Raw genomic sequence first — 22,634 nt, 5'->3', positions numbered from 1 at the left:
TATCCTAGGCATATATCAGTGTATATCCTAGGCATGCAGAGTATGTGACTTTGTGCTCCAAATCACTCCAGCTGGTAAGCAATATTCTCCCTCTTCTTGGAGGTCTAAAAGATCACTCTAAAGCAAGCTTCACAATCCTTGAGGCAATTTCCCATATGACTAAAGGTCTTAAAATGTCAAATGACATTGAGTCAAAATTTGAGTTGAAAATCATCAATTATTTTCCTATTAAAACAATTTTTTTTCTTCTTTTCCTTCTTTGTAAAACTGTGTTAGACTGTACTAGACTACTATGCAAGTAAGTGTATGCCTTAAGTATTGTTACCAAGTCTCTTGTTATATTACAAAAATCTCAAAGTCAAAGCCTTTGGCATTTCTGCATTTTGAAATTTTCTATTGTCCTTTATATTGAGTATTTTTTCAATGTTGAAATTCATATCTTTAAAATAAAAATATCATATGCCATAATTAAGTGTTTAGTCCATTATGTCACTAGTTTTCAGACAGTGAACATGAAAAATTTAATTCACATTTAAGAGAAACAAAGGGGTGAAAAATATGCCTACACATTTTAATCTTAAAATTGTCCAAATACAAAGATTTTTTTTTTTTTTTTTTTTTTTCCAACTTAATATTAACTGAGAGACATTGAGACATTTTAGATCACAGATAAGATTTGGGACACGATTTTTTTTTATTATTATTATTATTAGTTTTGGTGTTGTTTTTTGTTTGTTTGTTTGTTTGTTTTAGCAACATTGTGTTGCTAAGAAATCAATCTCCAGTCCATTATAGATATTTTCAAATATTTATTGTCATAATGTCTTTATTCATGGTGATCTGGTAAATATGTCAGCATTGCAAAATTAATTCAGCAGTTAGGTTTGGACTACCTTGTTCTTTACCAGAAGATATTTCTAAGTGTTCTGTTATCCATATTTCATTGGCAATGTGAAATGTGTTCTATTTCTTGGATAGGAGGTGTTGAGTCAATGATCAAAATTTGAGTATGCTGAAAGTAACGTCTCTTGAGCTTCAACCCACTAAATAGACTGGAAGTAAAGCTTTTACACTTTTCTTACCTTTTATTTTCCCACTAAGGGGTCAGAAAATGCTTCTGTGTCTTAATGATGTGGCACAGTTTTCTTCAGAATCAATCCCACCTTCTGTGTAACATCTGTGTCTATTCTGGGGAATCAATATCTTAAAAGTTACTCAGAGCAAAAGTTAAGTCTATATTTTAGGTCAAACAACACTGACAGGTTGACAAGCCAGAGAACGTCATTTATCCTATATGGCAGAACCAGGAGCAGAGCTCTGTTCTGATCAATCCACTAACAGGATAAGAAAGTGTCTCAAAGTGACATGCTGTGTCCACTGAACTTATACAGCACCAATCTGCTGTTCATTTAAACCTTGCCTTTGGCAATTTTCTGGAAATGTGTGTTGAGCACTTCAGTTAGTTGTTACACTTCTTTCTGCAAGTCTCATTTTGGAATTTTGTCCTTGGAGAAAATTTTATTTTTAAAAAAGTTGATACGTTCCAGCACTTAAAATGAATATCCAGATTTTACTTTAGAAGTCAATTTAGTGGAAACAGCTTTTATTTCAGAAATACACATTTTGTTGTTGTTGTTATATGGCTATAATCTTGAAATAACACACATTTATTTTAATAACTATTCAAAATTGTGTATGTATGAATATACCGATATTGAAACTGGAACTTTCCAGGCTTGAACTCTGAAAGCTCAGCATTATTTTATGGTCTTTAAAAATATCAGTTAATCTTACCTACATTTTTACAATTGTAGAAAGAAGGAATAATACATATATAAATATATATATATATATAAATAAGCAACGTGTTGCTTTGAATTGTTCATGGCTCTAAATATATCTTTTTATTGGACACTTTCTAGCTACATGATGATAAACACATTTATCAATCTGACAAGAAGAAACAGTTGTGTTTTGTTGTTGTTGTTTGTTTGTTTTTTAATCTATATCAGCATTCCTTGACGATGTCTGTTCTTTTCTCTCATGTAGTTTAATAGTGTTTGTCACTCATATGAATGTTCCAGTATTTACGTGAAGAGCTCCTCTGTTCCCATTAACACTGATGTGACTGGTTCTACATAAAATGTAGAACCTACTGTGCCGGTAGAAGTGCACAAAGACATCCTACCCACATTCTCTCACCCAAAATGCATCTGGATCAGCTCAAGAAATCAGTCCAACACCAATAATATATATACAAATTGCAATGGCAATAATTTCTTACCTCTAAAATTTTTAAAGATCATATTAGTCTCCTTTGGCTGTGTATAAAATTAAGGACTCTTAATTTTCCCTTACAGAACTGTATACATTTCTGAGAAATGATTGTGCAACAGAATGGAAGAAGATCCCTTGTAGTTCTTGTTGTTTCTTTCGTAGTACTCCTTATGAATTTTAAAACAATTTGCAGCATTTAAAACACAAATAAATTAAACTTAATATATCTGATTCCACAGATGATGATTAGACACAACTAAAAGTTACCTAAATTAAAAATTTAAATGGTATTAAATGGTATTAAATATTTTAATTTATGACATTATTTTAGACCATCAACTCCAGTTCTACTGCTATAGTATTTCAAATATTCCCACATAGCTAAATAAGCATGTATATCTGCCTATGTATGCACACAAGTTTGAGGAGGGAAAAAGACCAAGAAAAGGGATACTACTCATACATGTTTTTGCATATTCATTGCTTGTACATAACCTTCAGGAAATTTACAGAAAAATGGTTGGAAGAGAGAGGTGTGTATGTGTGCTACACTGTAAGTGGCCTTCTTAACAACAGCTGCTAAGATGAGAGTGTGAATTTAACCCTTGCATGTTGTGTATGTGTGTATACATGTGCATGTGTACGTGTGTGTTTGTGTACTGAATAAATAAAACTCTACCAATGGTACAAAACTCATCTTGTTCAAGAGGAAGACAGACATCACTTAGGATGTTAAAAAGAAAAACAAACATCAGCCCACAGCTAATTATGATCATTAGCTGGATTAAACTGTTAACTAGGAAATACCAAAGGGACTTTTAATGTAAAGAAGGAGTCAGCCTAATAAGTATACAATAAGCATAAACATTTTGAGCGTAAGCATAGAAACCCTGAAGAAGGAGCAGCAACCACCATGGCGGTCTGTCCTTTCCAGCACTGACCAGGGGACAGGTACCATGCTGGGCAGTGCAGCCTCCCTGTGAGTTTTCTGAGAGCAGCCAGCACCCTTCAGAACTAGTGAAGAAAGAGTACACAAGTATATAATAACATCATGCAAATCTATTTTTATGTTTGTATGTTGTATTACTAATACTGATCCTTAATGTATGGTTTACTGATTGTTAGCTAATTACCAGTCTTTAATAAATTCATAAATTCTTTTGATCAGGATTTTGGATTAAAACATTTGACATGAGTATCTTTTGCTTGGAATAGCAGAAAAAGAATATACAGTTTATCAAATAATATAGCAAGCTACTTATTTATATGCTGAGGATTAAGATATGAGAATAACCCAATTTAAGTCAAAGCAAAGTATGCAAATTAATACTCATTAGCTGAAGCCCTAAATGTTGATGACAGGAGGTAATTACTATTTAAAAATAATCTGGGCTGCTTCAGACTCACCAGCTGAACAACATAGCTATTCTTTTAAGTCCAGCACATGAAACTCTGTAAGTTTGACACTCAGAGTTGAGATTTTGCACATAAACATGTAAAAAGATGAGAAAACATGTCTTAAAGTAATTACTAATTGTTATCTGAAAAATCAGCTCAACATTTCAGCAAATTAAAAGTTGTCATACAGTAGAAAATCTTGAGGAATTATTTATGAAATAAATACATACATATAAAAATACTAACATTTGATAGGTTTCAATTACCCCTAAATTTTAAAAACAATGTGAATTATTAGTCATATCTGGAAAAAAAAAATAAATAAATCTAATGATGAAAATAAATAAGGGAAATCAATTTTTGTTATTATTATTCCTGGCCCTTTTTGTAGATCTGGGAAAGAAAATAGAATCATAGAAGCATACAACCTTGAGTTGGAAGGGACCCACAAGGATTGGTAAGTCCAACTCCTCGTTCCAAACAGGACACAAAAATCAGACCATATTTCTGACAGTCTTGTCTAAATGCTTCTTGAAATCCCTGGAGGGCTTGGGGCCATGACCACTTCTCTGGGGAGCCAATGCCAGCCACAAGTTCTCAGCAAAGAACCTTTTCCTAATATTCAGCCCAAATATCTCTCTGATGCAGCTTCATGCTGCATCTTTGGGTCCTAAGTGCAGAACAGGAACAAAGAAATAATGAACAAAGAAAAGTGACAGGAAAATGAAAACCAACCAACCAACCAACCAACCAAAAAAAAAAACAACAACAAAAAAAAACACAAAACAAAAAAAAAACAAAAAAAAAAAAAAAAAAAAAAAAAAAAAAAGAAACAACAAAACAGGGACATGGAATATTTTTCACAGAAAGAGATTCAATAGGTTTCCTTAACTTGGTAAAGAACTCTATAAAAGTGTATGACTAGAGAAGGCAAATAGATTTTTTTTTGTTTTATTCTTAAATTTCTGTATTGTTTTCTTTGCTTTTTCAGAATAGAGAAATTAGCAGTTAGAATATCAAAAGAAAAGAAAAATATTTTTTCAGAAACACTATGCAAAGTGAAAGTGTTGAAAAGGTGATTGGGTTCTAACAATGGTTACTAGCAACTATGTGATAAAAGATTACTTCATGCTTATCGTATTTCTTTTGTTCTTTCTCCTGCTGTCTACTATCAAGTAAGATCAACCTTGATCTGAACTGCTACTGGCTTTCTTATCATCTCATTTTATAGACGTGCCCATCTGCTGCATGAATACAAACTGTGTCTTATTGTAGCTGCTTTTCTGAACAGATTATCCTTATGAGGCAAAGCAGGAGAGTAGCCAGAGTACTTACACAAGCTCTGCTGCAAAGTCTGTTGATGTCGGCAGGAAGCTTCCAAGAACTTCAGTAGGATTTGACCAGATGAAATATCATGCTACTTAAGTGCTATGAGAAGATACCAACTATGCATACTGTTGGTAGCTCATATAGTGGAGGAAGGAAAACACTAATTTCTTTGGTAGCTACAATTTACAAACTGACTAAACAGTCAGGATTACAGTCAACAGCTATGTATGATGATGTTACAGTGTGAATTGCTTCAGTAAATACGAGGATACAGTTTCAGAATAGATGACAACAAGCTGGGATGGGGGAAGAGGCTTTCCAAAGGGCTGACTTTTGGCTTGCATAATCCATGAAAAATTTATAAGCAGCATAGCATAGTAATTTTTGTTGAGGCTGATCAACAGCTTAAACCAAAGCTTTTGGTTCACTAAACAACAAGGCTGTAACAGCAGCAGCATTTCTTGCAGATTTGATGAGAAAATCCTGTGTTTAGAGGGGTACAGGTGACCGGAGTAGTCCTCTGTCACTGAACTGTCAGCTAATTAGAGTCTGGAAAACCTGCATCTGGATTTCCCATCTGCTAACTCAGACCTCTTCACTACTTTTAAATAGAAGTGGCTAAAGGATCTGTTCTTTGTTTCCAGAGCTGATTCCATTTTGAATAGACGTGACATTACAATATGTAAAAAAAATGAGTAAATATTAAAACACAACAAAAGAAAACAAAGCAATACAAAACTACAATAACAATGAAACCAACATTTCTTTGGGTTTCATTTTTAAAAGTAGAAGATAATGCAGGTTTCTCACTTTTTCTTAACATTGTTCAATTAATACACATTTTAATACACATTAAGACACAAAAATCAGGAGCTGAACAAACAATGTAGGAAATGAATAACTTTTAAGAGTACTCTGAATAGGATTTGTCTGATAACAAATGAGCTGCAGAACAAATATATACATCAAATTCTAGGATTGCTTTAGAGTGTAGAAAGACGAATGGGCATCTAAATAGCAAAAAAATATTTGCTCTATTTTAAACCACTATTTTAGTCTGGGGTAAATTAAACTACATAAGTGCTTCTTTTCTTTATTGATTTAATGAAGATATGTTAGATTTTATTTTATTTTTTTAATTGCATGATAATTTAGTTTGATTTTTTTTCTACATACTTGCAATAGCAGGTAATACAATCAGCATGCTTGAGATTATACAGATTACAGAAAAAGTGGACAGAAGACACAAACACATGCAAAAAAATATAAATCTTCTATATACTTATCATTACTGAAGCATTAACTATTCAGATGACATTATAGCTATATGAAATCATCAACAAAAATCATCATCTGAAAAGAATGCTTGCTTTAATTTTGTGATTATATGTATAGTTGCGTGCAATTATCTTTCCAAAATTATATGTAAGAAAAAAATATATAGACGTAGTACTGTTTATATTTCTGTTTATATCAAGAAGATAAGTTTCTGAAAAATTATGCAACTTAGTATTTTATATCTTCATTTCATGTTTTCTACTTTTATCTACTTTTAAAGTATTTTTTTTAATTTACTTTTTATTTTTAATATCTGTACTCCATTAAATGCAATTAGGAATTCATATTCTTTAAGCATTTATGCACATGATAGAATTCAGCAGATAGTCAATCTCCTGAGTTGAAATAGCTAATATTGAGCTACTGGCACAATTATTTGTAGGAAAAAAATGACAGATAGATAGATAGATAGATATGCATATATAAAATAACAAATTTATACATTTTTAATTTTTAAATCTGAACCATATATACCTGTATACTTATATATAAATATATATTTGTATTAAATGTTACAAATATTTTCAGCTCAGATAGCACTAGAATATTCACACTCCAATTAATCAAATAAGATGAAGGTAAGTGAAAAATATTTGCTCACTTTACACAAGAATAAAAATCGAGATATGTTTCATATAAAACAGGTAAAATCTTAAAGTTTTGAGTACAATATGGATTTGGAACAGTATGTAGTAAGTGATATTTTCACTATTATCATATTTTAGCAATCATGCAGATCGCTGATCATCTCCTGCAATCCAGAATTTAAACAATAATGAAGGAAAAATGTTAACTTTTAAAAGATCAACAGTTTCAGCATTTTCAAGATGAATAGGAGACTGTGTGCACTTTTATCACCTCTTTTGCAAACAGTAGTTCTTTAAAACTGCATGTGGCACAAGCTAGCTAAACCTCAAACTCTCTTTCACCTTTACTGTTAATATCAGCACAGATTAAAAGTGCTGAAGGTGACTTCTAACATCCTTTGGCATAAACTACTTGGGCATCTCAATGGTTTTAATCTTCAGTAACTTCTGGTCAATTTTCTTGCTATTTCCACACAGAGGGGCATAAACACTTTCTTCAAAATATACTTTCTTCCATTACATGGAGTGGTGTAACTTTAGGAAAAGATTGTTTGTTTGTTTGTTTTCCTCATTCCAACCTGACTACAACAGGGAAAAAATGGGTTGCATGTGCAATACCATTTTAAGCCACTGAGACTTCAAGTCAGTAAAACTGTAAAATAGAAGTGCATTGACAGACATTCGGGTCCAGAGAAGGGCGACGAAGCTGGTGAGGGGCCTGGAGAACAAGTCCTACGAGGAGCGGCTGAGGGAGCTGGGCTTGTTCAGCCTGGAGAAAAGGAGGCTCAGGGGCGACCTTATTGCTCTTTACAGATACCTTAAAGGAGGCTGTAGCGAGGTGGGGGTTGGCCTGTTCTCCCACGTGCCTGGTGACAGGAAGAGGGGGAATGGGCTAAAGTTGCGCCAGGGGAGTTTTAGGTTGGATGTTAGGAAGAACTTCTTTACCGAAAGGGTTGTTGGACACTGGAACAGGCTGCCCAGGGAAGTGGTGGAGTCACCATCCCTGGAAGTCTTTAAAAGACGTTTAGACGTAGAGCTTAGGGATATGGTTTAGTGGGGATTGTTAGCGTTAGGTAGAGGTTGGACTCGATGATCTTGAGGTCTCTTCCAACCTAGAAATTCTGTGATTCTGTGATTTTTATTTATATGTTACCAGATGCCTAGAACATCTCAGGCAGCTCTCAGGCAGCTTAGGCTCATTTTATTAACACTGTATAATGTAGTTCCGCTGACCTCTTGAAATTAATGCACAAAACCTAAATGCTCTGATGAATCAGCAATTAATAGAAGTGCCTATAATACTTTCACTAACCATCCTCTTTCCTAAAGGAAACCCTTAGTATATATTGCATAAAGTATTGTAAAACATCAACCAGAAAGATGACGAATGAATTGAAGGAAAACATCAATTTTACTTCCCAAATGAAAGATAAGTGATCATGAAACTTAGATTTCATATTATTGTTGAGTCAATCACTTTATTATTATTATTTTTTTTTTTCTTTCTGTAATGGCTGCCATACTTCCATTTGAGGTTTTGCAGTCTGTTTTTTTGAGATTTTCTCACTCTTATTCATTATTTCCATATATATCCATTATATTATTTATATGGATATTTCCATATAAAACTTACCAGTTTATTGTTTATTAAGAGGCACTTCTGCTTCAGAGGGGTAAATACCTTTTTTTTTTTTTTTTTTTTTTTTTCCTGTTATATTTCTTCTCTTTCTGTTCTTTTCTCACTCTTTCTGTCTGACTTCTATGAAAAAGACAAGATATTTGGGATATTATCAGTGGAAATACAATGTAAATGGTAATAGTATAAATATACATATATATATTTTGGCCTGAGGGGAGGTCACTTTGCCTAAGGCAAACAGCTTATCCACAAAGACCATATGGGTGGAGGGGAGTGTAGAGGATGCCTTGGTGCCTTCATATATTTATCTTTTGTGATCTTTTCAGTTAATTATGTTTCAAAAACTCAAAATATTTTTTTTGAAAACATTTTAAAATAATCTTTAGAAAAGGCCAAAATTTTCAATTATTTGCACATTTGAAATTCTATATTTCTAGATTAGATTAACAAAGTTTTTTGTGATTATTAAATGAAACAGATTAAAACAGAAATCTGGAAAATCTTTTCTAAAAAAATGAAGTGCTGTATTTTCAAGCTGTCATAGGGACATCTATAAGAATGTACTAAGTTTATTGCAGCCTTTAGTATGTAAGAGTCATATATTAAAAAGTAAACTTGGGTCTTCTCATTCCCAAATGGAGGGACATTTTAAATTCAATACCTACAACAGTCACAAATCCGTTCTAAGTACCCATGAGGGAAAAGCTAACATTTCAATATGCTGACTGTAATTAGACAAAATTGCCGTTTGCTGCAATTCATACGGATAAATTATTCCCTCAGATATAGGCAATAGTTTACCAGATTGCCTGCTTTATAGCTATCTCTGTTAATTTGTTGATATTAAGGGACATATGGACTGTACTGCTGAGAGAATTCAGATTAACTTATATAAGGGGTCTGGGACATATTTAAGGACATTAAAATGGCAAGACATTGCAAGAAAACTCCACAACAACAACAACAACAAAATCATTTATACCTTTATCCCATGTCCTCCCCAAATATATATTTTATTACAATAAGTAAAATAATATGTAGAAAATTATAAACTATGAATCAGCCTGGAGACCATACCCGATTCATGAAAAACAATAATAATATTTTTAAAAATTATTAGTGTTCATAAGTCAGACTGCAGACACTGTATGGAATTCCAAAGCTTGCATTCTACTGATGTGATAAAGTGTTGTTCTGTGCCCCCTCCCCACCCCGACTCTCCCACCAAACAAGGATTTATATTCTGGAAACAAAAGCTGAATGATAAAAATCACAATTTTTATTCTTATTCACCAACAAAAACATTCATCAAGTTTGTTTATTCAAATGGTTAAAAAAGAAAAAAAAAAGTTTGACATTGAACAATGAAAAAAAATCACTGGTAAAAAAAATCATTGCAATTGCACAAAAGTAATTAAGTGGATATTAATTTTTACGTAATATAAAATTTATTACCATTGAATGTTCTATGCGATGTAGTTAGGAGTGGGACAAAATTCTTCAGTATGACATATATTCTAAGAAGCATATGTATCAACTCATTAACCCTATATAAGTTGAATTTGATGTGATGTATTAAGTGAATATGCACTGAAGTTTTATTTTTTTTAATATTTCTTAGTAATTTTTTTCTTATTCTCTCTAGCCAAACATTTTTTTCCTGTTCCAAATGATCAAGTTTTGGTTTTTACAAATGTCACTTTGTGGTGTATATCAAAATGTTTTGAGAGTAACCATACTCTTTATGCTTCACCAGAATATTTTGCTTTTCTTCAATTGTCATTATCATATTGATCTCCCTTTTCAACTGTTTTTTTATTCTCTTCATGTGATGATTACTGGGAACCGTTATCAGAGGTAGACATGACAAATTTTTTCCTTCCTTCTTCTTTTCCAAAGTTCTGATGTTTGACATATATCAGATGTGACTATGTTTGCCAATATAAAATTAGTGGTCATTATTTCTTATGAGTAGTGGCAAATTAATAACCAAAACTGAACCACAAAGTGCTTCCTATTTCTACTATATTTCTAGCCAAAATGAAAGTGAAAAACAAGAAATGGGGTACAGCACACAAAAAAAAAAAAAAAAAAAAAAAAAAAAAAGTGATGGATTTTTTATTCCTGTTTTATAAGTATGGACCAGGGGTATTCATGAGATCTAAAGCAATATCTGTGCTAGAGGTACAAATACTATTTGCTGTTATTTCCTGACGTTGGAAGCTGATCTTAGGCAGACTTGTAGAACAAACCTTGGCTTGATCTTCCTTCATTACTGTTAACACTTTTCCATGTTTTTCTTGGGCATGATTCAGTGTATAGTATGTGCCATGAACCTTTATCAAAATAATCTTGACAAGTCTACTGATGCTGTGTATATCAGTATGTTTATGTGTACAGGACATTATGTGACTGCTGCCAGAGAATAGGCTCAGAGCACTTTGAATTTAATGGAGCAAGAATAACTTATGCAGCCCTCTTCCTCCTTGAGCTTCTTTAGGCAGAAACTTAACACTTTCTTCACTTCAGAAATTATACTGCAGCACAGATGAAATAGATGTAGTGTTTGCAGTCACCATACACAGCAAAAAGTTATCTTTAGCTCCCCTATTTCTAATACAATTGAAAATGTAACTTCCTTCCACAACGCAAAAGAAGCTTAGTAAGAATTATACAGCAATTCATAGTCTTTTCCACTGAGGTAAGTAAAATACAGTGGGATTTATCTCATCTGCTTTTAAATCTTGATGTTGTAGACTCCTACATCTGAGCTAGCCAGCTAGTGATTTTATTCCATGAATAAATTAATGGACACTACTAGAACATGATTCATCCCATAATAAGGTATTTAAAATGATCAGAACTTTGTTTTGGAGGTAATTTTGTAGAACTTTGATTATCATTTTATAAATTCAGTAATTTTGATCTCTTAAAAAATAAATGGTAAATCCAAAATAATATACTGTTTTAACAGAGATATCTTAGAACTAAATGAAGCTACTTTCCAAAAGTGTGTTCAAATAATAATTTATTTTGATCAGAACAGGAAAAAAATATATTATTATTTTTTTAATTCTTCTTAATTTTATTTCATTCTTTTTTTTTTTATTTTTTTTTTTTATTTTTTTTTTTTTTTTTTGTAAGAACTTATTATAGAATCATAGAATATCTGAGTTGGAGGGGACCCATAAGGATCATCAAGTCCAACTTCTAGGTCCCCAAAGGACCAACTACAAATTAAGACCATGTTTCTGAGAGTGTTGTCCAAAAGTTTCTTGAACTCTGGCAGGCTTGGTGCCATGACCACTTCTCTGGGGAGCCTGTTCCAGTGTCAAACCACCTTTTATCCTGTTATCCAGCCTGAACCACCCCTGTCACAGCTTCAAGCCATTTCCTTAGGTCACCAGAGAGATCAGTGCTTGCCCCTCTGCTCCCCCTCGTGAAGAAGCTGTAGACCGTGATGAGGCCTCCCCTCAGTCTCCTCTTCTCTTGGCAGAACAATCCAAGTGACTTCAGCCACTCCTCATATGTCTTCCCCTCTAGACCCTTTACCAACTTTGTTTCCCTTCTTCTTTATATCTTTCATGTACTTTGGCACCCAAAACTGCACACAGTACTCAAGCTAGGGCTGCACCAGAGCAGAATAGAGTGGGACAATCCTTTCCCTTGACCAGCTGGAAATGCTGTTCTTGATGTATCCCAGGATACAGTTGGCCCTCTTGGATGCCAAGGTGCACTGCTAGCTCATGCTTAGCTTGCTGTCAATCAACACTTCCAGTTCTCTTTCTGTGGGGCTGCTCTCCAGCATCTCATTCACCAGTTTCTACATATAACCAGGATTGCCCCTTACCAGGTGCAGAATCCGACACTTGTTCTTTAGTTGAAACATATTTATTAATACACATGTATTTATTCAGTTAAGATAGGAACATTAACATTTGCACTATTTTTTTTTCTTTTTTAGACTAATATTGTATATTTCATTTTATCCATCATTAATATTTCTTTCAAGTATATAAATATATTTGACAATTTGAAAATATTTCACGTCTTTTTAATTGGCCTATGGGTTCTTTTAAAGTATTCACTTCTTGAGTCCCCTCTTATACCAAGTGCACAGAAATGTTTGAAGACTGTCTGGAAAGAAAGATAGCAGGTACCTATGTACTCATGTAAACCACTTCTAGGTCTTCCAGAGAAAAATTAAGGTCCATGAATATTTTTCTATATTCTTACTTTATGTTGGCCTGATTTTCATTTCTTCTAGCACTCATCATACTCCTATAGTTTGTGTTAAATGTGCTTTGAAATTGTGTAGAAGTAGAGAGTCAGCATTGTAAATGACTCAGGCCTTCTCCATCCATGTCATTGTGACAAATCTTTATGGGAACATTATAGATACAGAACTAGTGATTAACTCCATTGCTATGCATTCCTATATTTCAGAAATAGACAATGATCATCAAATTCACATTATCTGGGAACTCGGAGTAAGTAGTATCTGACCATGCCAGCTGGAAGAGGCTTAAAACATGTGTTACACTATTAAGTACTATTACAATGTACCAATAATGGATTACAAAAAAATGTTAGAGACCTTGTTACTCAGAAGTATAGATGCACTGTGCATGTCATGCAGATGTGGTAATGCAGTTTATTATAATAAAAAAGATGATTTGGTATACCATTTACCAAAAACTGAGCAGAGGTGAAACTGGATTTAACTCCCACAATAAAATAAATACAGAAAAATAAAAATATGAGCATGATTGTTAGCAGTGATATTATTTTAGTATTTTTTATTTTGTGTCATTTTGTACCCACATTATATTTTCCCTCGCTCTAATATAGGTCCAGTAATTATCACTGTTGCACTGTGATTGAAATTAAGATAATTTTCTTAAGGACATTCCAATGACTAATAAGAAGTAAGAAAAAAATGAATAAAATCATCATCCACAACAATAATAAAATCCTCTAATTTACATGGAGATGTCCATGTCAGAAAAATTCTTGAGTCTAGAAATGTTGAGATTATCTTAAAATTATGTTATTCTTTCTGTCAGTATTCTGGTTTAATACCAGAAAATTAATTAATTAAAAAATTAATTTTCTTAATTTGCCAAAAAAATATCTTCTCTTGTTAGCACCTAACCCTGTTACACTAGTAACAATACTCATTTCAGTAAAACAGTATATATAGCTTTATAAATGTCAGATTTTGAAATCTGTCTGCTTTATGTATTTATTTATTTATTTTTATGATCTGTTATTATCAATAATGAAATACTCTATACAAAAATATCAGAACATGTAACCCATAAAATGAAAATGGATTCTTCTATTTGTGTTTATGTTTTCTTCCATGTTAAAGTTTCTCAGAATATAAACAGAATCCTGAGGTAAAAATGGTTCTGATGTCTCCAAAATCAGAATTGTTTTCATGGCAATTCCTTACTAGAGAGCACAAGACAATATTCAAGAAAAAAAAAAATCATCTGAAGAAAAAATCTAATACTGAAGATTGCTTCAAACACAGAAGAAAAGGCTCCTAGTGAGTCCTTATGGCCAAAATACATAACAGAATGCTCACAAAAATTAAGACCATTACAGAGAAGTTAAAATAAAAATAATTCTTTATACTAAACAAATACTAAAAAAAAAATATTTACATCAGTCTTTACTGAGAAAGGAACCTCATTCCCCATTGCAGAAGTACCAGTGTTCATCAAAGAGCTCTAACACAACTTAAGAATGCATTAGCTGAGTATTGTTGTGATTTAATACTTTCTGGACACCTGATGGTAGAAACTGGTAAATGTCATGTCAATTATTTGAAATGTTTCTAAGGGGAACTCTGAAGAAGTTTTAGCAAATTAGTAGAAAACACTACAATGAACACTACAATGTTTATTTTTAAGAAGTTTTACCTTGGAAACTTGTTTATATAATATGAAATGCATTCTTCATTAGTTTAGGTAACAGACCAGCCAAGCAGGATCATCTAGAGCACATTGCACAGGATGGCATCCAGGTGGGTTTTGAATACCTCCAGAGAAGGAGACTCTACAGCCTCTCTGGGCAAGCTGTTCCAGTGCTCTGTCACCCTCACAATAAAGTGCTCTCTCATATTCAGATAGATCTTTCTGTGCTTCAGTTTGTGCCCAAATATGATGTCATATCACATTGCAGATGTTTAGGAGCTTCACTCTGTTCCAGTGCAGTCTGGATCAGTCCATGCCAAATGTCAGGGCTGTGTTTCCACCTCTGGAGCAGTCAATTCCAGGTGTACTGGAGGCCCCTTTATGTGAAAACAAACTGTGGCCTGCACTGTTGCCAAAGGGATCAAGAAAAATACATTAGCAATATCAGTTGTGGCATAGCGCTTGGCTGCCTTTGACTCCAGTTCATATTGAAGTTCTAGCATATGTGGCACTGCAGCATTTTGCAGTGACATGACTTCATTCAGGCCACAACAGTCCATTTTTAGCCTCCACTCTCCATTAGACGTTTGCACTGGCCATATGGGACTATAAAGGGTGAGTGAGTCTTCTTGATCACACCTTTGCTTACCAGTCAGTGAATCGGCTTATGGTGGGAATCAGGGAGTCTCAGTTGATGAGATATTGGCACTGGTGCACCATCGTGGCAGCAACCAGCTCCTGCTGTTCTTCAACCCTCAGCAACCTCACAACAAAAGATCCTTTGAGAAACCAAGCAAAGTAGACAGTCGTTTAATTTTCTACATACTTAAGACAACTATATCAAAGTAGTACAGATAGTGAATAGAAAGGACCGGCTGCTGGAGCTTTTTCCCCAGTGTGTAGGATAGACATAGTCTCTGAATTTCATTTCCTAAGTGAGTCACTTAGAAGAAATGCTTTGCTAATTTCTTTTTCAAATGTATTTTTTTCTTTGTCTTTCATTTTATATGTCCATGATACTTCTTGAACTCAAGCAACTAACTCTGTATACTGACTCTAAATTAAGTCTCACCAATGTCTTGCATAAGGTACCAAGACTTCTGCTTAGCTAGAATCAAATTTCTTACCAAATTTGGGGACCACAGTTTCTCTTCTCACAGATTTATTCCATTACTGATTTACTATCATGTTTATAAAAATATTTCATAAATACACGCATACCTGTTTTTTTCCATTCATAACTTATTTCCAGCTGAGAAAATTCCACCTTGTTTCCACGTCCAAGACTACTAAAAATTATTGTTCCCAGTTTCTAAATGAATGGACTTTCACTTTGTACTCATAAATTACCCCTTGTCCTATTACTTCACTCTTTAATACCATTCATTTATTTATATATATTTTACTGTTCCTCTCTAATCAAAACGATTGCCAATTTGTGATATCATCTAATTTCATTACCTCACTTCAACTTTTAAGCCAAGGTCAGAACTGAATATTAAGCTCCCAATCCTCAACAAATTCCAATCGTGACTCCTACACAAACTAATGTTTTCCCTTCAATACAACAAAACATCTATCGTTATCTACACAGTATATTCCTGTGTAAACTTTCATCATGTTTATTTAATTCACCGAGGTTTTGATTATTTGTCCTTAAATATTTGCTCTAAATACTTGAATAATTTAAAGACAGAAAAAACAAATTAAGAAGTATATAGATCAATTTTGATCATTTTTATAAATATCAGATTACCTTTTACTACTTATTCATACGTTTCCCACAGCATTCTCCGTAAGAAACTGGCTGCTCTTGGCTTGGACTGGCGTACGCTTCTTTGAGATAGAAACTGTCTGGGTGTCCTGATTCCAGTTAGGACAGAGTTAAAAGAGTAGCTGGTAGGGTGCTATGTTTTGGATTAGGAGGAGAAGAGTGCTGATAACACACTGATGTTTTACTTGTTGCAGAGCAGTGCTTACACCAAACCAAGGACTTTTCAGCTTCTTGCTCTGTCCTACCAGTGGGCAGGCTAGGGATGCAGCAGGAGCTGGGAGGGGACAGACGCTGGAAAGCTGACCCAAACTAGCCAAAGGGGTATTCCATACCATCTGATGTCATGCTAAACAACGGATAGGGGTGGCTAGCTGGGATGGGGGGGCCAGCTGCTCGGGGATAGGCTGGGTATCGGTCAGTGGGTGGTGAGCAATTGCATTGTGCATTACTTGTTTTGTACACATTATTATTATTATTATTATTATTATTATTATTATTATTATTACTATTACTATTACTACTATTATTATTATTATTATTATCCTGTCTTAATAAACTGTCTTTATCTCCACTCACAGGCTTCACTTTGCCGTTTCTCTCCCCCATTCCAGAGAGGGAGGGGGGAGGGTGAGTGAATGGCTGTGTGGTGTTTAGCTGCCTGCTTGTGGTGGTTTTACTCAGGTGGGCAGCCGAGCTCCACCACTACCGCTCTCTCACTCCCCCTCTCCTCAAAGAGGAAGGGGGAGAAAATACAACACAGAGACCTTAAGGTTTGTAATGAGAAAGTTTTAATTAAAGGGAAAGGGAATGAGGAGGAAAAAAAGAAACAAAAGAAACAATAAGTCCGCGCGGAAGCACAGAGAGAGGGAAAAAAAGCATATTCTCTACTTCCCATCAACGAGCAATGTTCAGCCACGTCCTGGGAAGCAGGGCCTCAAAACGTGTAGTGGTTGTTCAGGAGGAACAGCTCCCTCCCCCACAAGAGCCCCCCTTTTTATTGCTCAGTGTAACATCAGGTGTTATGGAATATCCCTTTGGTTGGTTTAGGTCAGCTGCCCCAGCAATGTCCCCTCTCCATCACTTGCCCACCCCCAGCCTGCTGGCTCCTGGGGGCTTGGAAGGAGTCCTGATGCTGTGCCAGCACTACGCAGCTATAGACATAACACTGGAGTGATATCAGTGCTGTTCCAGCTACGAGTGCAGAGCACAGCACTGTGTGGGCTGCTGCCAGGAAAAGGTGACTCCAGCTCAGACAGACCCAACACACTGCTGGGTTAAAACACAACACTGGGTAGCTGGGCCCAAAGAGTCACGGTGAATTGAGTTAAATTCAATTATTTACCCACAGTAAGTTTGCAGATGACACCAAGTTAGGTGCGTGTGTCGATCTGCTTTATGGTAGGAAGGCTCTGCAGGAGGATCTGGAGAGGCTGCACCAATGGGCTGAGGTCAATTGCATGAAGTTCAACAAGGCCAAGTGCCGGGTCCTGCACCTGGGGCACAACAACCCCAAGCAGTGCTACAGGCTGGGAGTGGTTGGAAAGCTGCCTGGCAGAGAAGGACCTGGGAGTATTGGTTGATAGCTGACAATATGAGCCAGCAGTGTGCTCAGGTGGCCAAAAAGGCCAGTGGTATCCTGGCTTGTACAAGAAGCAGCGTGGTGAGCATGAGATAGGGAAGTGATTGTCTCCCTTTACTCGGCTCTGGTGAGGCCGCACCTTGAGTACTCGAGTGTTCAGTTTTGGGCCCCTCACTACAAGAAGGACATCGAGGTGCTCAAGTGAGTTCAGAAAAGGGCAATGAAGGTGTTTAGAGATCTGGAGAATAAGTCTTTGTGTTGGGTCTGTCTGAGCTGGAGTCACCTTTTCCCTGCAGCAGCCCACACAGTGCTGTGCTCTGCACTCGTAGCTGGAACAGCATTGATATCACTCCAGTGTTGTGTCTATTGCTGCATAGTGCTGGCACAGCATCAGGACTCCTTCCAAGCCCCCAAGAGCCAGCAGGCTGGGGGTGGGCAAGAGATGGAGAGAGGACATTACCAGGGCAGCTGACAAAGGGACATTCCATAACACCTGATGTCACACTCAGCAATAAAAAGGGGGGCTCTTGTGGGGGAGGGGGCTGTTCCTCCTGAACAACCACTACACGTTTTGAGGCCCTGCTTCCCAGGATGTGGCTAAACATTACTCGTTGATGGGAAGTAGAGAATAATTTTTTCCCTCTCTCTATGCTTCCATGCGGACTTATTGTTTCTTTTGTTTCTTTTTTCTCCCCGTTCCCTTTCCCTTTAATTAAACCTTTCTCACCTCAAACCTCGAGGTCTCTGTGTTGTATTTTCTCCCCCTTCCTCTTTGAGGAGAGGGGGAGTGAGAAAGCGGTTGTTGTGGAGCTCAGCTGCCCACCTGAGTAAAACCACCACAGTCTTATGAGGAGCAGCTGAGGGAGCTGGGATTGTTCAACCTGGAGAAGATGAGGCTCAGGGGCGACTTGATTGCACTCTGTAGATACCTTAAAGGAGGCTGTAGCGAAGTGGGGATTGTTCTATTCTTTCATGTGCCTGGTGGCAGGATGAGGGGGAATGGGCTAAAGTTGCGCCAGGGGAGGTTTAGGTTGGATGTTAGGAGAAACTTTACTGAAAGGGATGTTAGGCATTGGAATGGGCTAACCAGGGAAGTCCCTGCAGGTATTTAAAAGATGTTTAGATGTAGAGCTTAGTGATATGTTTTAGTGGAGGACTTGTTAGTGTTAGGTCAGAGGTTAGACTTGGTGATCTTGGAGGTCTTTTCCAACCTAGATGATTCTGTGATTCTCTATTTCATCTGTTGTTCTCCAGAGGTCTCTAATTGAGATGATCTTTCTCTTCTGTTATAGAGACACTGATTTGATTTTAGATGCAGTATTTTTCGTTCACCTAACAGCAGTCCATGTAGCATTGTTGTGTGTTTTCCTTGTCCTATATGACAAAAATAATAGAAAAATTTAATAGTTCTGAGCCAGTCAAATTTTGTTTAGTTAGCATTTTTAGATACAAAGAATAGTATCATTTTTTTGTTGGTTGTAGTGTTTTTGTTGTTGTTGTTGTTGTTTGTTTGTTTGTTTTTGTTATTTACAGCTCCTTCTGTAAGTGTATACCTTGTGTAACACTGTTTAGCCCTGAGCAAAGTTTTATGACCAAGTTACAAATTCCAGAAAATAAAAAAGTTATTTAAAATTGACACCACAACTCAAATTTAAGTATTAATGTATGATTGCACTTAATTTAAGGATATGTTCTTTTACAATGTGATAACTATTTATAACTCAAACATTTTCTCCGAACACTTAGGGAAAATGAATGATGATCCCTTTTCCTCCTGAAGTCAATCTTCTGCTATCTTTTAATTTGCAGTATCTGAAAGAAGTTAGGTCTTTTGGTATAGTCCCAGACAAAAAACAAAACGCCTCAGGTCTCTGATATAAAAGTAGATTAGTAAGAAATACAAAGGGATAACCAGCACATAAATAATTCCTCCCAAATCCTGATTTCAAATTTCTTTTCTTTTTTTTTTTTTTTATTTTGTTGCTGTTATTATTACTGTCATCACTATTACTATTATTTTGTTATCATTAAATCTTGTGCAGCTTCTGATAAAGAATACAATTCTGTACAATCAAATTTCAGTAAACTGAATTTTCAGTGCTAGATGTTGATCAGATTGTAAATAAAACCATGGTACTGGACACTCAACCTTCTTTAACAATTACTCCCTAATAAGGACCTTCTTTAATTTGATAACAAAGTTTATATTTTCCATGTTCTACAAAGAAATATAAACCTCTTTACTTTCCATTTTCATATATACCAGCACTGTTTTTCATTTATTAATAAAAATGTTCTTCACTTTATTATATAAGATCTAATAATTAAATATGTAAATCAATGTAAAATTGACTGTGATAATGTTGACGATGAATTTTACAAGAAACTATTAAAAATAGTAAAGTATACTAAACCAAACTAAGTACATTTTTCATAAGCATAGAAAATTAATAATCAGAACGATTGTAGCTTTCTGTGTCACCATTTAGATTTTATGTGGTGTTACTAAGCAACAAAGGTTACTCTTCAGCAACACTTAGATGCAGTATTAGCAGTCAAATCAGCTGCTAAATGAATGGTATTTTTGTGTAATCTATTTGCCAGTGATATCAGTACAAACAAATCAAATATATGCTAATTCTTCTTACACAGCATAATTAAAGCAAGTCTAGTTTTTGTTAGAATGGACAGTTCTACTGTTCATCTCTGACTATATCATTTATCTTTTTGTGAACATCCCTGAAAGGAGTAATAATTTGAGCAATACTTTAGCTCTAAAAAGTATTTACTCAAATTACTCAAAGTGATTATTAAAAATATTATATTAATCAAGATAAGAATAGACCACATTTTTTTAAAAAAAAAAAAAAGAGGTATTTTTGTTTGTCTAATGTATATTTTTTCTTTTTAAGTCAAATCCCCTAAGACATTGTGCATTGCTTTTTAATTTTATCTTATACTTCTCCTTATGATACTAACAAAGAAAACTAAATAGGACAACTTGTCATCTTATTGAAACACCCAATTATTCTGTTGCTTTTGAAATTCTGTGTTGATTTACAAGATGTCTGTCCAAAGAAAGATACCCTATTACAGCAAGCATAAACTGTAAACCATCAATTTGTGTCAGCTGGTAGCTAATAGAGAAAAGTTTGTTTCAGACAAAGCATGACACCATTAAAACTGAAAGCTCACAGAGGTAAAGTTTCTTTTAACCTTTTGTGTTACCGAAAGGATGGTTTTGCAGTTATTTTGTAAGGTTACTTTGGAGATAATTGCATAATTCCCATTGACAAAAAAAAATTCATACAGAATTTAAAGCCACAACAATTTAAATGCCTAATAGCAAAATAGCAAATAGCAAATAGCAAAAATTTAAATGCTAATAACAAAAATTGGTTGAAATGAACAAGGAAGTTATAACTGACATGTTCATATGTATAAGTTAGGGAAAATGACAAATTTTCTCTGCTTTCAGAAGTTTTTCTTTTTTTATATAAAGTAGTAGATAGAATAGTAATGGTAACACTGATGCTTAACACATGCTTATTTTTAGAGAAGTTCTCATAACAATTTGTAAATAAAACTCTAAATCTTTCCCCTTCTGATAACATTTAAGTATGATAAATTAGTTTAGGGAGGGAGAAGAAGAGGGAAAAGAGAAAATATATAATGGTGCCAGTTATACTACATTTCCATAGAGTCCATTTAAAGCCCATATGGCGGTCCATGGAGCATGCAATCTATTTCTTTAGACCAGAATATTTATGTAGCTCATCTAGTACTGTAGAAGCTAAGTTTGTATTTGAGCATACAGATAAATGTAATTTATTTATTTTTTTTCTTAAGGGATATGTTCCTGGTTTATATTTTTACAGGATTATTTAGAGATGTCACTTTTTATGTATTTTTATGTCGATTGACTCTTCATCCCTGTAGAGCTGATGAAAATTTTGTTGTTATAAGCAATTTCACTTAGTCTTCAGGAAATAATTTGATATATAAATATTGTGTTAGAATTCTATTTGTATGCTTATGTATGCCCTGGAAATATTAGTCTACCTGTGGTCAATTAACCCAAAGACATCTTAATAACAATAATTAAACAACAACAACAACAACAACAATAACAAAAAAACCCTTCAGTATGTATTAAAACATGGAAATGAAAAATATTTATTCCAGTATTACATCTCCCTCTACTGGTCAGATATTATTTTTGTTATGATTAATTTCAAAAGAAGACTATAATTTTAAAATAAAATTGAATATATAGATATAGATAGATAGATATAGCTGACTTTTGAACTATGGTCCCAGGATGAACAGTGTAAGCAGACAAACAAGAATTAGGCCTAAGTATTCTTTTGAGACTAGTAATGGAGGAAGTTCACACAGGAGATCCAGATTGGTTTACAGGGAAATAAGATTGATATGTGCATTTAGAGAGCTGAAACACAGAATAGAAAGGTTGTAAATATCTAAGTAGCTTTAAAATGTTAATGCCTATTACAAAAGAGAAAACCAAGAGAAAATACAGTTTATCCTCCTGGTTCCCACTAACAGTATGAAGCAATTAAAGCTGGTTAAAAATATTAACAATAATGATCATTAAAAACAAGTGATGGCTTTAAAAATAAATGACACTCAATGATCTGTCACTATAACTAACCATAAAATACTCTACTATTGATAATAAATATAATTAATAATTATTCAATAAAACCCTCAATGTTCTTTGACCAGCAGCACTGGACTCAAGAAGGACTTTAGTCTTCCCACGTTATTG

The sequence above is a fragment of the Aythya fuligula genome, chromosome 1 (assembly GCF_009819795.1).
Source record: "Aythya fuligula isolate bAytFul2 chromosome 1, bAytFul2.pri, whole genome shotgun sequence".
Lineage (NCBI taxonomy): Eukaryota > Metazoa > Chordata > Aves > Anseriformes > Anatidae > Aythya > Aythya fuligula.
Note: the sequence above shows the minus strand (reverse complement) of the source record.